The following is a 17,981-nucleotide window of genomic DNA, read 5'->3' as shown; positions in this document are numbered from 1 at the left end:
TACACACAGGGACAGTGGGGGGGATGGATTTACCTGGGTGCAACTGCTCCTCTGATGACCAGGGTGGCTTCTTTCTGCCTTCCCGGTGGCGGAGGCATCTCAAGGAAGCGCTTCAATCTGGTCCGCAAGCTGTGGAAGCGTCTCAGTCCCGGCGGTACCATGGCGTGGTCAGCGTCTGGGCAGGAAACATAACAATAATATTAAAGGGCACAGCGTTCACACGAAGGGGGGCACAGCGTACACACGGAGGGGGGGCACAGCGTATACGGGAGGGGGCACAGCGTACACACAGGGGGGGGGCAACCAGCGTACCCACGGGGGCACTGGGGGGGGGGCGAACAGCGTACACACGGGGGCACTGGGGGGGGTGGGGGCGAACAGTGTACACACGGGGGCACTGGGGGGGCGAACAGCGTACACAGGGGGGCACTGGGGGGCGGACAGCGTACACAGGGGGGCGGACAGCGTACACAGGGGGGCGGACAGCGTACACACGGGGTGGACAGCGTACACACGGGAGCGGACACCGTACACACGGGGGCGGACAGCGTACACACGGGGGCGGACAGCGTACACACGGGGGCACAGCGTACACACGGGGGCCGGGAACAGTGTACATGGGAGGGAGACATCGTACACACACGGGGGGCACGGGGGGAGCGTACACACATAGGGGGGGGCACTGGGGGGGCAGCGTACACACAGGGGGGGGGGGGACATCGTACACACGGGGGCGGACAGCGTACACACGGGAGCGGACACCGTACACACGGGGGCGGACACCGTACACACGGGGGCGGACACCGTACACACGGGGGCGGACAGCGTACACACGGGGGCCGGGAACAGTGTACATGGGAGGGAGACATCGTACACACACGGGGGCACGGGGGGAGCGTACACACATAGGGGGGGGCACTGGGGGGGCAGCGTACACACAGGGGGGGGGACATCGTACACACAGGGGGGGACATCGTACTCACAGGGGGGGGCACTGGGTGGGACAGCGTACACACGGGGAAGCGGGCACTAGGGGGGACAGCGTACACGGGGGGCAATGTGGGGGCAGCATACACATGGGGGGGGGCAGCATATATGGGGGGCACAGGGTACAGCGTACACACGGGGGCACTGGGGGGCAGCATTCACAGGGGCACTGGGGGGGGCAGCACACACAGGGGCACTGGGGGGGCCGCGTACACACGGGGGGCACTGGGGGGACAGCGTACACACGGTGGTGGCACTGGGGAAGGGGACAGCGTACACGGGGGGCATTGGGGGGGGAAGAACAGCATACACACGGGGGGGCACTGGGGGGGAAGGATAGCGTACACACACAGGAGGGGCACTGGGGGGGGTAGCGTACACACAGGGGGGGAGGCACTGGGGGGACAGCGTACACACGGAGGGGGGGGCACTGGGGGGGACAGCATACACACGGGGGGCGCACTGGGGGAGACCGCGTGCACACGGGGGGAGGGGACTGAGGAGGACAGCGTAAACACAGGGGGGCACTGGGGGGTCAGCGTACGCACGGGGGGAAGCGTACACACGGGGGGCACTGGTGGGAACAGCGTACACATGGGTGCACTGAGGGGGGAAGCGTACACACAGGGGCACTGGGGGGACATTGTACATACAGGGACAGTGGGGGGACGGATTTACCTGAGTGCAGCTGCAGTACAGGGGTGGACAGAGTACACACGGGGGCACTGGGGGGGACAGCGTACACACGGGGGGCACGGGGGGGACAGCGTACACACGGGGGGGACAGCGTACACACGGGGGGACAGCGTACACACGGGGGGACAGCGTACACACGGGGGGACAGCGTACACACGGGGGGGACAGCGTACACACGGGGGGCACTGGGGGGCGGACAGCGTACACACGAGGGCACTGGGGGGGGCGGACAGCGTACACACGAGGGCACTGGGGGGGGCGGACAGCGTACACATCGGGGCACTGGGGGGGCGGACAGCGTACACACGGGAGCGAACAGCGTACACAAGGGGGCGAACAGCGTACACACGGGGGCGGACAGCGTACACACGGGGGCACGGACAGCGTACACACGGGGGCACGGACAGCGTACACACGGGGGCACGGACAGCGTACACACGGGGGCACGGACAGCGTACACACGGGGGCACGGACAGCGTACACATGGGGGCACGGACAGCGTACACACGGGGGCACTGGGGGGGCGGACAGCGTACACACGGGGACACTGGGGGGGCGGACAGCGTACACATGGGGGCACTGGGGGGGGGGGGGAACAGCGTACACAAGGGGGCGAACAGCGTACACACGGGGGCACTGGGGGGCGAACAGCGTACACAGGGGGAGTGGACAGCGTACACACAGGGGCACACTGGGGGGGTGGACAGCGTACACACGGAGGGACTGGGGGGGCGGACAGTGCACACGGGGGCACTGGGGGGCGAACAGCACACACGGGGGCACTGGGGGGCGAACAGCACACACGGGGGGCACTTGGGGGCGGACAGCGTACACACGAGGGCACTGGGGGGCGGACAGCGTACACACGGGGGCACTGGGGGGCGGACAGCGTACACAAGGGGGCGAACAGCGTACACACGGGGGCACTGGGGGGCGGACAGCGTACACACGGGGGCACTGGGGGGGCGGACAGCGTACACACAGGGGCACACTGGGGGTGGACAGCGCACACACGGGGGGACTGGGGGGCGGACAGCGCACACAGGGGCACTGGGGGGGGCGGACAGCGTACACACAGGGGCACACTGGGGGGTGGACAGCGCACACACGGGGACACTGGGGGGCGAACAGCACACACGGGGGCACTGGGGGGCGAACAGCGTACACACGGGACACTGGGGGGGCGGACAGCGTACACACGGGGGCACTGGGGGGGCGGACAGCGTACACACGGGGGCACTGGGGGGGCGGACAGTGTACACACGGGGGCGGACAGCGTACACACGGGGGCACTGGGGGGCGAACAGTGTACACACGGGACACTGGGGGGCGGACAGCGTACACACGGGGGCACTGGGGGGGCTGACAGCGTACACACGGGGGCACTGGGGGGGGGCGGACAGCGTACACACGGGGCACTGGGGGGCGGACAGCGTACACACGGGGGCACTGGGGGGCGAACAGCGTACACACGGGGGCACTGGGGGGCGAACAGCGTACACACGGGGGCAAACAGCGTACACACGGGGGCAAACAGCGTACACACGGGGGCAAAAAGCGTACACACGGGGGCAAAAAGCGTACACACGGGGAAAAAAAGCGTACACACGGGGGCAAACAGCGTACACACGGGGGCAAACAGCGTACACACGGGGGCACTGGGGGGCGGACAGCGTACACAGGGGGGCACTGGGGGGCGGACAGCGTACACAGGGGGGCGGACAGCGTACACACAGGGACACACTGTAGGGGTGGACAGCGCACACACAGGGGCACACTGGGGGGGCGGACAGCGCACACAGGGGGGCACTGGGGGGCGGACAGCGTACACAGGGGGGCGGACAGCGTACACACAGGGACACACTGGGGGGTGGACAGCGCACACACAGGGGCACACTGGGGGGCGAACAGCGCACACATGTGGGCACTGGGGGCGAACAGCACACACGGGGGCACTGGGGGGCGAACAGCACACACGGGGGCACTGGGGGGCGGACAGCGTACACAGGGGGGCGGACAGCATACACACAGGGACACACTGGGGGGTGGACAGCGCATACACAGGGGCACACTGGGGGGCGAACAGCGCACACATGGGGGCACTGGGGGCGAACAGCACACACGGGGGCACTGGGGGGCGAACAGCACACACGGGGGCACTGGGGGGCGAACAGCACACACATGGGGGCACTGGGGGTGAACAACATACACACGGGGCACTGGGGGTTGAACAGCGTACACACAGGGACAGTGGGGGGGATGGATTTACCTGGGTGCAACTGCTCCTCTGATGACCAGGGTGGCTTCTTTCTGCCTTCCCGGTGGCGGAGGCATCTCAAGGAAGCGCTTCAATCTGGTCCGCAGGCTGTGGAAGCGTCTCAGTCCCGGCGGTACCATGGGGTGGTCAGCGTCTGGGCAGGAAACATAATAATAATATTAAAGGACACATCGTTCACACGGAGGGGGGGGCACAGCGTACACACGGAGGGGGGGGGGGGCTCAGCGTACACATGGAGGGGGGGGGGGCACAGCATACACACGGAGGGGGGGCACAGCGTACACACGGAGGGGGGGCACAGCGTACACACGGAGGGGGGGGCACAGCGTACACACGGGGGGGGCACAGCGTACACACGGGGGGGCACAGCGTACACACGGGGGGGCACAGCGTACACACGGGGGGGCACAGCGTACACACGGGGGGCACAGCGTACACACGGGGGGGCACAGCGTACACACGGGGGGGCACAGCGTACACACGGGGGGGCACAGCGTACACACGGGGGGCACAGCGTACACACGGGGGGCACAGCGTACACATGGGGGGGGGCACAGCGTACACACGGGGGGGGCACAGCGTACACACGGGGGGGGCACAGCGTACTCACGGGGGGCACAGCGCACACACGGGGGGCACAGCGCACACACGGGGGACACAGCGCACACACGGGGGGCACAGCGCACACACGGGGGGCACAGCGCACACACTGGGGGGGCACAGCGCACACACTGGGGGGGCACAGCGCACACACTGGGGGGGCACAGCGTACACACTGGGGGGGCACAGCGCACACACTGGGGGGGCACAGCGCACACACGGGGGGCACAGCGCACACACGGGGGGCACAGCGCACACACGGGGGGCACAGCGCACACACGGGGGGCACAGCATACACATGGGGGGGCACAGCATACACATGGGGGGGCACAGCATACACATGGGGGGGCACAGCATACACATGGGGGGGCACAGCATACACATGGGGGGGCACAGCATACACATGGGGGGGCACAGCATACACATGGGGGGGCACAGCGTATACAGTGAGGGGGGGCAGGGGACACACGGGGGCAGTGAGGGGGGCGGGGGACACACGGGGGCAGTGAGGGGGGGGCCATGCACTGACATGCAGCAGCTGCGGCTCTGCTACACCACTGGCACCTACAGCGGGTCCCCCCACCACCAACCCCAGGACCAGCCTTACTAGCACATTAAGCAAAACAAGCCACCCACCCACCCACAAGAATACTTGCAGCCGCGGCGCTGCAGACTCGGGAGGGGAAGCTTTCTGGTTTGTCTGTGTAAACACACAGCTGCCGGCCGCCGCGCGCATACACACTCTGACATGAGCGCCGCAGCAGCACGGGCTCATGTCAGTGTGTGTATGCGCGCGGCGGCCGGGAGCTTCGTGTTTTAAACAGGCAAACCAGAAAGCTTCCCCTCCCTGCGGCGCAATTATTCTTGTGGATGTGTGGGTGTTTTTACCCTTTTGGCTCCTGTCCCCTTGGAGGGATTGCGGGGCTGCGGGCTCCCCTCTGTAGGCAGCGCCGAGCGGCAGCAGATCTAGCCCCTCGCATCTCCGTCGGCCATCTTGGTACACCCAAGTGAGGCCTCTGACTGTACTCCCCCTATTGGACGCACTGCGCATGCGCAACAAGTTGGAGCTCCTATCTTTATAATGGGGGACGTTTCACTAAATTTAATAAAAACTGTACCTATCTGAAAATCCTCAACCCCAAAAGGCACTCCACTGGGACAATATCTACCTAATAAAACAAACCCCAAGTCTTAATTGTTCCCCTACCCCGAGTTATGCCTTCCCAAAAAACCCCTCATAGACTAACATGGGTGACAAAGTGTCATTTCGCGAGTGTCAGAAAAAAACTGGCAGTTGGAAGTTTAGATCGCTCCCAATTGGTCATTTTTTAATATTTCGCCCTGAAATTTGGCACGCAGCACCGGTTGACGATTCTACGCGTACATGCCAAATTTCAGCTCAGTACGCCCAGTCACTTTTGAGGTGCAGTCCCTCAAACACCATGCCCCCATCCGAAAAGTTCCCTATGGGAAAAATCCGTTCGTTGGATTCAGCCTTAATATAAGGGCACTACCGTGCCCTTATAATATGGGTTGTGTTCATGATACATTCAAAGCCTCTATTGATCTCTATAAATTTAATCGTAAGATACGGTTGCATGAACAATTCCATGATAGTCACATAACTGACCAAAGATCTAAATTCAGATCGTCTTCAACATACGACCCACCCTCAGCTAATGCAAGCCTCAAAACGTTAAACAGACTAATGGAACTTGATCTGCAACAGGCTAGTACTACTCCTAAACATGATAATTTGTCACCTGAAGAACGAATTGCACTCAAGGAACTCAAACGTAACCCTGAATTGGTCATACGTCCGGCGGACAAGGGGGGAGAAGTGGTGATACAGGATTGGGCACAATACCATGAGGAAGTCACCAGACAACTGGCTGACACCAACACATATAAACAAGTCACCCACAATCCAATCCCAGCTTTCAAAAAAGCAGTGGATTCGTTACTTCAAGAAGGCCTTACAGCCAAATGGCTCTCTCAAGAGACCTTCGACTATTTATCAGTCCAATTCCAGGTAGGCCCAATCCTGTACACCCTCCCGAAGATCCAAAAATCCACTGTTAACCACCCCGGTCCTCTGATAATCTCGGCGCAACTCTCCTTATTACAACCCTTAGCCATCTACGTTGACCCCCACATACAACCTTTGGTCACTGCCAGTACGACGTACATTCGCGACACGTCCGATTTTATCGACAAATTGAAGACCTTCTGTATACCACCTGATACCCTCCTAGCAACGATGAAAGTTAGTTCACTATATACGCACGAAGAGGGCCTAGCCGCACTGTACAAAGTATTGGACACCAGAATCACCAAGGATACCCCGACCAATTTCCTGGTCGAGATGGCCCGTCTGATCCTAACGTGCAATCACTTCATGTACAATCGCAAGTACTACATACAAATATCCGGCACTGCTATGGGGTCCAATTTGGCCCCAGCATATGCCGGACTCTATATGTACGAATATGAACAAAAACATATATTATCTAAGTACCACGATCACATCATCTTCTATAAAAGATTTATAGATGATATCTTTCTTCTATGGTCTGGCACATCGGCAGCATTCAATGATATGGCAACAGCATTAAACCAATTAAATTGTCCAATCAGATTTACTCACCTAACCTCAGTAAAAACAATTAATTTTCTGGACATCAACATCTCCATTAAAGATAACACACTTCAGACGAGTCTATTCCGGAAAGACACTGACCGTAATACCCTGCTGCTAACAAGCAGCCAACACCCTCCTGCCCTAAAAGAACACTTACCCATATCCCAGTATATGAGGGTTATCAGGAACAATACGGAAAATGTAATACTCGAGTCTCAGATCTCAGAAATGACTGAGAGATTCCTCCAAAGAGGTTACTCACATGTGACACTGAAGAGATGTCTGAATAAAGCCAGACTCAATATGAACAGAAGGACTCCATCGAAAACCACGGAGAACAAGAACCCAAGATTGATCTATGTCAACAAGTTTAACCATACATCATCCTACACCCAAAGATGTCTTAGAAAAAACTGGCGGATAGTGGCATCAGACCCAGCTCTAAAGTTACAACAATATGATCATCCAATGATGGCGTTCAAAAAAGGCCCCAATTTGAAGCAATTGCTTATGCGACCGACCGTGAGCCCTGACGTTGATAAGAACACCACCTGGCTACACTCTGTACGACCAGGTTGCTTTAAATGCTCCGGCTGTACTACCTGTAACAGTTTAACCATCGAAATTCGATTAGAGCTGCCACTCAAACTGGTAAAGCCGGCCTCCCGATTCCACGCCACTTCTTAGCAGCAGGCCACCAAATAGCCAGTCTGAGATGTCGCCTAATAGATTGGGTTCCCCCGCCACCCAGAGGAGGTGACAGGGTGTTACTCTTAAAGAAACTTGAAAGTCGTTGGATCCATCGATTGGGGAACCTTGCCCCCCGTGGACATGTTACATCTGCCACACCTGCAGTGCAATTGGTTTTGCCCATTTTGAGAACAAATTGGTATTGTGATCAAATTTTGTGAGATTGTAACTTTTACTGCATTTGTATATGTACATAAGTTTGCCAACATATTTTTGTAATAATTCTGTTGCTTTGAATTGTTTTTTTATTTACAAGCAAACACTTGTATATTCTATGTCCCTTGTTTACATTCTAAATGCCATTAAAAAGTACAGTTTTGCAAAATGTAAAGCAAATGGGTAAAGGACCAGCCTGAACAAAAGTGGTGAGTGTTGAAAGCCTTGTCAAAAGCCCATGACACTTATAAAGAAATGCTTAAATATCAATGATCAATAAGTAAGTGAAGGGATTACAATAAAGGTACAGTGCCTGATAAAGTAAATACACTTTGGGTTTAAATGTATTTTTCGAAGGTCTAAACAAATGGGATCAGGGGACTGTGTAAAAATTTTTCCACTAAAATCCACTGAGAAGTTGTTGTAAAAACCAATAAAATCTATAGGCCATAATTTTAGCTAGAAACTTGATACCAATATTACACAATATTGGTTGCCGTACGGTAGCTACGCCACTGGCTGTGTATGCTTTTGAAACGTGGCAAGAGCATACTGTTATGGATGATATCATAATATAATACTAATAATGAAGAGCATATAATATACTATGGAAGCTTACACAATTTTTATCTGCCAGGCTTATCATGGCAAGAATAATTTCCACCAGGAATATTTCATTGTGTGATTGAGTCAAAGGAAGCAGTTCACTGCATTCATCAATCATTCTTAGAAATCATCATAAAATGGAAAAGTGTCATTAAGGGCCTTATTTTGGTTCATTCTTTCTGACAAAATCCTTCTTAGATGGACAAAACCATGTGCACTGCAGGGGGGGCAGATGTAACATGTGCAGAGAGAATTAGATTTGGGTGAGTAATTTTGTTTCTGTGCAGGGAAAATACTGACTGCTTTATTTTTACACTGCAATATAGATCTCACTTTAAAGTAAAATCCCACCCAAATCTAATTCTCTCTGCACAAGTAACACCTGCCCCACCTGCAGTGCACATGGTTTTGCCCATCTAAGAAGGATTTTGTCAGAAAGAATGAACCAAAATAAGGCCCAAAGATTGGAAGAATAACTTCCAAAATGTGCATAATTTTGGAAATTTACCTAGGTATGGAATTTGTGTGTGAATTTCTAAAGTCAGCACGGGCAGTGTAATGGTTAGTATTACTGCCTCACAGCACTGAGGTCATGGGTTTGATTCCCAAAATGGCCATAACTGTGCAGAGTTTGTATACTCTCCCCATGCTTGTGTGAGTTTACTCCGGGTACTCCGGTTTCCTCCACAATCCAAACATATACTGGTAGGTTAACTGGTTTCCAACAAAAAAATAACTTAGAGTGAATGTGTGTGCATGTTTATGTGGTAAGGAATATATATTGTAAGCTCCACTGGGTCATGGAGTGATGTGAATGTTCTAATATTCTCTGCAATGCGCTGCGGAATATGTGTTCGCTATAAATGAAAATGTTAATAATAATAATAATAATAAAGGCATCAATCATTTTCCTTCATGCCCATGACCTAGACATGAAGCAAAGCAAAACCGCTAGCTTTGATACTACAAACCACATAACAAAAATATTTATATTTTAAAGAGGTCATCAGGCCTTGTCAGTGCCATATTATTATTATTATTATTATTATTATTATTATTATTATTATTATTATTATTATTATTATTATTATTATTATTATTATTATTATTATTATTATTTTATTTATAATTGTCTGACCTGAGAGTACACCTCCTCTGATTCTAGGGAAGTTGAATCCAAGTATGCTCCTAATATCAATGAGCTAAAGGGTGGTTATAAGACATTGGGCATTTTTCTGGTCCACTCCTTCTGACAAATTCCTTCTTAGATGGACAAAACCATGTGCACTGCAGGGGGACAGATGTAAAATGTGCAGAGAGAATTAGATTTGGGTGAGTTATTTTGTTTCTTTGCAGGGAAAATACTGACTGCTTTATTTTTACACTGCAATATAGATCTCACTTTGAAGTAAATCCCCACCCAAATCAAATTTTCTCTGCACAAGTTACATCTGCCCCACCTACAGTGCACATGGTTTGGTCCATTTTAGAAGGAATTTGCCAGAAGGAGTGAACCAGAATAAGGCCCAGTGTACCTGTTTCCAAGTACTTTCTATGGACTATTGTTGGTGAAGGTCCTTTCACAGATAATTACATATTAGCTTTTGCACACCTGTTTTGGAGATACATCTGAGCATTTTCCATTGTTTATTAATATAATGTGTAGTTGCTTATTATATTAACTACATATTGCATATAGTAGCTACAAAGCAACCCTTCCTTTTCAGAGTAGAATTACTGCTATATGTTAACATACCATTAAACATATTGAAAAAAATAGTTTCATCACTCTTTCTCATTGGAAAAAGTTTTTTTTTTTTTTTTTTGTGGTGTGGTTTAAGAGAAAAGGTATTGTGGTGATGGTTTAGAGTTGATGTACTGTCCATTTGAGGTTTATACTGTATTATCTACATATCACTCTCAATATGCTTTGACATAAGTATGTAACTTGGCTGTAGCATAGTGTTCTCAGATAAGCAATGATGACAAATAAGGTATCAATCAAAGCTCAAATACACCATTTTTTAAAACTGTTTCCCACAAGAGATACAGTAGGGCTTAGGCACTCTGATGATGATTGTTATGTAACCATGCATACATATGAATCACTGATCATATAAATCAGTATATTGGTGAAAATTCATATTTATTTCCATGCATACAATGTTGGAGAACGTATTGATGATGTGTGCTCAATTCTGCATAATATGCAGGGCCGGCTCTACCATTAGGCAGCTTTAGGCAACTGCCTAGGGCACCAGGATCTGGGGGGCGCAACCAAGTCTGCCTATCAAAAAATCAAGGATGTCTATGTACTTAATGCAGGTGTCTGCTGTGGAACTTCTAAGACCTCACCTCCATACTTTCCCTTGAGACATACTGTCCTACTTTGCTGCCCCCTCCTCCTTGTACGTAATGTGGATGGCAAAGGTGGGCCACCAGGGGACTTGCCCACTTTCTCAGGGGGCTAGGTGGACCACCCAATTTTTGGGAGCCTCCCTGCCATTGTGGAATGATAGGCAAGTATGCATTAAGGGGTTGGAAACTGGGTATTGGTCGCAGTATGGGGGGGGGGGGGGGGGCGGGGGGCAGTAGGTTGAAGTTTTGCCTAGGGTGCTGAGAAACCTTACACTGGCCCTGATAATATGACTAATGCTATCACTTCTATAATTTCTGTAGTGATTTATTTCATTTTCACTACAACAGATACTTTTAGATACTTTTAGAAATTAAATATATATAGGATTATTTATGTCATTTTACTGCAATACAGAGAACAGGGCCAATGTACATTTATAAATGCAGGATTGTTGTGCATTTACAGTAACATGAGGCATTCTTTTTCAGGACAGACTATTAAAGATGATCTAAATAAATACGATTGTTAATGGATTTTTTGGTTGGGTAAAATTTGTATATGAGCATATTTTTCGCCATTATTTTTACTTGTAACCAAAGCTCTGCTTTGCCAAATCAAGGTTATAAAGGAAATGTCAGAGGGAGTATTAGACATCTTTCTTGAATAAAACATGTTCCCTTTGCTGAATTTAATCAAAATTGACCCTCCCTCTAGGGATCTATTTAATTTCCCATGGATGGGTCTCTGCGGTGGATTATAATAAGAACATTTAGTAGGTAACCTGAGAACCAGTGCTATAAAGATGATCACACATTCCCTATTCAAACTCAATGATGCGATTATGACCTTGACAAAAATATAAAGTGAGCTCTGGATGAGGAGCTTGCTGTGTATTTTAAAGAACATGGACATATAGTCTTGCTGTTTATTGAAAATAAAAGATATTAATTGAATGTGTTTTAATAAAATACAAACATGGTATATAATAGAAATGAATGAATTACTGTATGAATAATTTGGTTAGTAAACAAGCATTTAAAAAGTTTCTGGAGTTACAATAATAGAGAATTATGTCTTTCAAAACAGGAAGTTTTATCTATTCCTCAATATACAATACGAAATAGATTATTACAATTAAGGAAAAATCCACCAAATTTCTATTTATTATAGAATACAATTCAGTCAAAGCCATTACATCTAAAGCGCTGAAATTCCTTTGGCCAATCGGTATGAGTGAAAAGGACCTTCCTTGTAAACATCAAAGCTTTATAGTGCCTTGTTTCAAGTGAAGCAGAAATTTAAAGGATCCTTTTGTAAAAAAAAAACATTACGGGGGAAATTTACTAAAGGAAATTTGTAAAAAAAATAGGTGTATTTGTATCCAGAAATACACTTATTTTTGACATTTAGGGGGAAATTTACTAAAGGAAATTTGAAAAAAAAAGGTGTATTTGTATCCAGAAATACACTTATTTTTGACATTTACTATCCCGAAAATACGGCAATTCGTATTCGTATTGATGTGCTATCAATACGGATACGAATTGCCGTATTTTCGGGATAGTAAGGGGGAAATTTACTAAAGGAAATTTGTAAAAAAATAGGTGTATTTGAATCCAGAAATACACTTATTTTTGACAGTTACTATCCCGAAAATACAACAATTCCTATTCGTATTGATGTGCTATCAATACGAATATGAATTGTCGTATTTTCGGGATAGTAAATGTCAAAAATAAGTGTATTTCTGGATACAAATACACCATTTTTTTACAAATTTCCTTTAGTAAATTTCCCCCTTACTATCCCGAAAATACGCCAATTCGTAGTCGTATTGATGTGCTATCAATACGAATACGAATGGCCGTATTTTCGGGATAGTAAATGTAAAAAATAAGTGTATTTCTGGATACAAATACACCTATTTTTTACAAATTTCCTTTAGTAAATTTCCCCCTACATCTTTACCACAAACCACATTAAATAAACAAGAAAATCAGGATGTTACAAATGTCCATTCTGTGTTATGTGTAATTATCCAGAAACAGGTATGTAATTCAAACATCCTCATTTGGGACATAAATATAACAGCAAACATGTTCCAACTTGTGCTTATCACTTCATAATATGTAATAATTTCCTTATGAGGACTTTACTATGGGAACAGATTTTTATTTTTATTTTTACAGTTTACAATTGTAGACAGAAATAAACTGGGGGTCTGTGCGAACTGTGCATGGTTCTGTTTTAAAAAATGTGTAAAAGTTTAAATTTAAAAAAAAAATGGTGTGGGGTCCCCCCCCTCCTGAGCATAGCCAGCTCGGGCTCATTGAGTCGGACCTGGTTCCAAAAATACGGGGGACAAAATGTGTAGGGGTCCCACATATTTCTGAAACCAGCCACAGACTCTTTGACCAGTCCTGGTTCCAAAAATATGGAGGACAAAAAAACTGATGGTCCGCCGTATTTTGGAAAAGCCGGGTCATGCCACAGCCGGGGGACACTTTTTACACCATGGCTGGTCAGCCCTGGATAGGGGTACCTGCGGGAGTCAGGACCCCCTCAATAAAGGGGTCCCCCTCCCAGACTTCACCCATCCAGGGTTGAAGCCTGGGGTTATCCCTGGTGTTCCTAGGCAGTGGACACCAGGCTTATACTGTATATGTAAAATTACATTTAAAAACATTGCTTTTTACAGCATTCAGGACATTATTGGGCCCCCTTGTACTAGTAGTTCACCATAAAAAGATTGTTCAAATAAAAACACACATAGAACAGTAAAGCTTTAATACACACACACACTAATTTTATACCAGTGTACATATCATTTCAGGCTCCAGCAGTGACTCTCTCCCCTGCACCTCACCTGTATACACCTGTATACAGTATACGGCCACCAAATACAGCTACAAATCATTAGCCTGCGTTTATTAATCAGATCCGTGCAGGCTTCAGTGTAAGAAAATAGATAAAATATAATAAATAAATAATTGTAAAAAAGGCATGGGGTCCCCCACGTCCATAACCAGCCCTGGGCTCAAAGAGCAGGTCCTGGTTCCCAATATATGGTGAACAAAAATAAGTAAGGGTCCCCAGTATTTTGAGAACCAACACAGGGCCCAAACAGCCAGTAGCGTAATGCTGCACATGGGGAACACTTATTATATAAGGTACCATGGCCGAAGTATTAACCTTGTGGCTGGTCAAATGAAAGGGTCCCCCCCCCTCCAGAACAAACCTTGCCCATCCTGAAGCCTGCGGCTGTCCACAGTTTCCCAAGGCAGTGGGCACCCAGCTGATTCCAATAGTTATTAACTATTGGTTTCTGCTGTAGAACTATGAGTCCGAGCTAGACACTCCTGCATACCGGGATTTGGAGAACCACAATTACAAGTGTGGGGCATTAATGGGCATACTGGGACTCTTAGTTCCACAGTAGAACCAATAGCCCAAATAAAGAGACACACTGCCGTATATGGTCAGAAATAGCCATGAATAGACATATTCATAGTCATTTCTTCTTAGCAAATTTCCCCCATAGTGTTGCCTGCAACTCACATTCTATTATATTTGTGTCAGCTAGTTTTATTTTTTTGTTTGGATTATAGTTGCATTAAAAAGTAAACAAATTTGAACCTTTAATATGTCATGTTGTTTTTACAATGTAATATATTGTAGTGTATACATTGTACTATTTGTCAGGAGAGTCGCCGGCAGCACGCATCGGGTCACCTATTCACCACTCCGTGCGCGTTGGCGACTCTCCTGTCTGGCGCTGGGTCCTGGGCGGCAGAGGGGGAACGCAGGGGGGCGGCTGTAGCTAGCTCTCACTGACAGTGCGGCTGGCGCCGGTCTGTTGGACGTCAGCAGCGTCCAGAGGCTGGCGCCGCCATCTTGGTTGGGCCAGAGAATGGAGTTCAGCCCCACTGCACCGCTGTGGCCAATGGCAGTGTCTCCCTGGGGATTTAGGGAGGCTGTCAGGAGCTATCTGGTGTCAGTGCAAAAGAGTCTTCAGCCTGTCTGTTACTCTCCAGACTCCTCTCGGTCCTAATCATTGGTTGACCCTGTGAAACCTGTGTTCTGGCTCAGCAACCCCGCCGGCAGTTTCTTCATCCAGCCTGCTCATTCTCCGTCTACCTGTACCAAGTTACCCTCATCATCCTCTGGCTACATTCCCAGCTTACATTCCATTCCAGTGGCGTTGTGCAGCACAGTATTTCTGTTTCTCCCAGTCTTTCACCGGACTTTCCAAGTTATAGCAAGTTGCTTATTTTTTGTTTCCCGAATTGCCTCAAAGAAGTATTTGAGTGCCTGTTGTACAAGAGAAGTATCTATGTACATACATGAAACCATCTATTATTAAACCAGCTCGATTTAACCCCTCGCCTGCTGTCTCCAGTGTGGTACCTGACACTCACACAAACCCATCCAATCCCATTCCTGTGACAGTTTGCACTGACCCAATGGATTCGAGTGGGTCTCAGGGACTTCCAGTCGATGTGCTTCAAAGCATTGTGGCTCGTTTAGAGCAATTGGAATCCTCCCAGCAACAGGTAGCACAATTCCTCCAGACCTTATCTCCACCTCAAGCTGAATCAGCCGCCTCTGGGTCTACCTCGGTGGTCAGTTCACCTCCGGTGGCCACGTCACCTCCCACCGTGTCCGCTCATCTGCATTTGCCCACACCGAACAAGTTTGATGGATCTCCGAAGGCCTGCCGTGGATTCCTAAATCTGTGTGAGGTTCACTTCACTCTTCAACCTTTCAATTTCCCCACCCCGAAGTCTAAAGTGGCATATATCGTATCCCTCCTGACTGGTACCGCTTTGGACTGGGTATCTCCATTATGGGAGCGCTCCGAACCTCTCCTTTCTGATTACTCCGGGTTTATCTCCACCTTCCGACGCATCTTTGACGAGCCGAGATGAGTAACCTCAGCAGCAATGGAGATTTTAAGAATTCGCCAGGGGAGTCGTCCAGTCAGTCAATATGTGGTACAGTTTCAGACCCTAGCGTCCGAGTTGGGGTGGAATAATGAGGCTCTACAATCCGCCTTCCTAAATGGTCTGTCCGGATGCTTGAAGGACGAATTGGTCACAAGGGATATGCCAGCTACACTGGAAGAGGTCATTTCATTATGCAATAAGGTGGATCTCCGCCTCCAGGAGAGGCAGATTGAGAGGAGTCGTGTCGACCACTTTAAAGTCCGAACTCCGACTCCCCAGATTCCTGTCCCGAGACCAGTGTCCGCTCCACCTCAACCCCCAGAGGAGCCCATGCAAATCAATCGTTTACGTCTGTCACCTGAAGAGAGAGCACGGCACAAAAGGGAGAACCTGTGCATGTACTGCGGAGCATCATCCCACCTTGTCCTGTCTTGTCCCCGTCGTCCGGGAAATGATCTCTCCTAATCGGCAAAGGAGAGGCCAGATTGGGAGTGTTGGTCACTTCTCCTATTACTACAGACGTTACCATTCCAGTGAAGCTTTTTACTCCTCAAGGTCCTATTCAGTTGAGAGCATTGGTAGATTCTGGCACCGCGGGCAATTTCCACTCTGCAGCACTCTGCGCCCAACATTCTCTCTGTACAAGCCTTTAACTCAGAACCTCTTCTTGACAGCAGTCGACGGGAGTAGAATTCCTGACACCCAAGTTTCCTGTCAGACCCAGTCCCTCCTCCTTCAAGTCGGGGTTTTGCATCAAGAGATGATAGATTTCTTAGTCATTCCATGGTCCACTCATGAACTGGTTCTTGGCCTACCCTGGCTGTCTAAGCATAATCCTCGTATCAACTGGGAGACTATGGAGGTGGAGACCTAGGGTACAAACTGTTTCTCTTCCTGTCTTTCTGAAGTGATTCCGTTTCGGCAGACATCATCAAGCAAGTCTGAACCTTCAGTACCACCTCAGTATGCTGCTTATAGTGATGTTTTTAGTAAGAGAGGAGCAGACGTCCTTCCCCCTCACCATCCTTGGGACTGTCCTGTTGAACTTATACCCGGTAAAGTCCCTCCACGAGGCCGCATTTATCCGCTCTCCTTACCCGAGACAAAAGCAATGTCTGAATACATACAGGAGAATCTACAAAAGGGTTTCATACGCCCCTCCACTTCGCCCGTGGGTGCGGGGTTTTTCTTTGTCAAAAAGAAGGACGGATCTTTGAGACCCTGCATAGATTACCGTGGTCTAAATGATATCACCATCAAGAATCGCTATCCACTGCCATTAATATCTGAACTATTTGATAGAATCAAAGGTGCCGTTGTCTTCACCAAATTAGATCTGAGGGGTGCATACAACTTGATTTGTATTAGACCTGGGGATGAGTGGAAGACGGCATTCAATACCCGAGACGGCCACTATGAGTATCTTGTGATGCCATTTGGATTCTGTAATGCCCCGGCTGTGTTTCAGCAATTTGTCAATGACATATTCCGAGATATGCTATACCACTCCATCATTGTCTACCTGGACGACATCCTCATCTATTCTTCAGATCTCGCGAGTCATCCTCAGACAGTCAAAGAGGTCCTAACCCGTCTCCGAAAGAACTGTCTCTACTGTAAACTTGAGAAGTGTGTCTTTGAAGCTTCTACCGTGTCTTTCCTAGGCCACATACTTTCTCTGTCCGGCTTACAGATGGATCCGGCTAAAGTCAAGGCCATACAAGATTGGACGGCTCCTACCACTTTAAAAGGTCTGCAGAGATTCCTCGGATTCTCTAATTATTATCGCAGATTCATTCATAACTTCTCCACCATCGCAGCACCCCTTACTGCTCTTACCACCAAGGAAGCTGATCCAGCCAAGTGGCCCCCTGAAGCCTTTGCTGCCTTTCAACAATTAAAGTTGGCCTTCATGACCGCTCCTATTCTCTTTCAACCTGATGCAGACAAGCCATTCTTTCT

General features: G+C 49.6%; 1 long non-coding RNA gene across 1 annotated transcript in view; it reads right to left on the bottom strand.

The window, feature by feature from the left end:
• Positions 1 to 5,737, bottom strand: part of LOC146019495 (uncharacterized) — a 9,414-nt gene extending 3,677 nt beyond the window's left edge. Inside the window, exons 1-3 of the long non-coding RNA XR_014450574.1 lie at positions 5,450 to 5,737; positions 3,953 to 4,094; positions 34 to 175 (exon numbers count right to left, since the gene is read on the bottom strand). This is a non-coding gene — a long non-coding RNA (uncharacterized LOC146019495). The remainder of the gene's footprint in view (positions 1 to 33; positions 176 to 3,952; positions 4,095 to 5,449) is intronic.
• Positions 5,738 to 17,981: the final 12,244 nt, after the last annotated feature.

The sequence above is a fragment of the Crinia signifera genome, chromosome 7 (assembly GCF_055691185.1).
Source record: "Crinia signifera chromosome 7, ASM5569118v1, whole genome shotgun sequence".
Classification (NCBI taxonomy): Eukaryota; Metazoa; Chordata; class Amphibia; order Anura; family Myobatrachidae; genus Crinia; species Crinia signifera.
This window is presented reverse-complemented; position numbering and strand designations above follow the sequence as displayed.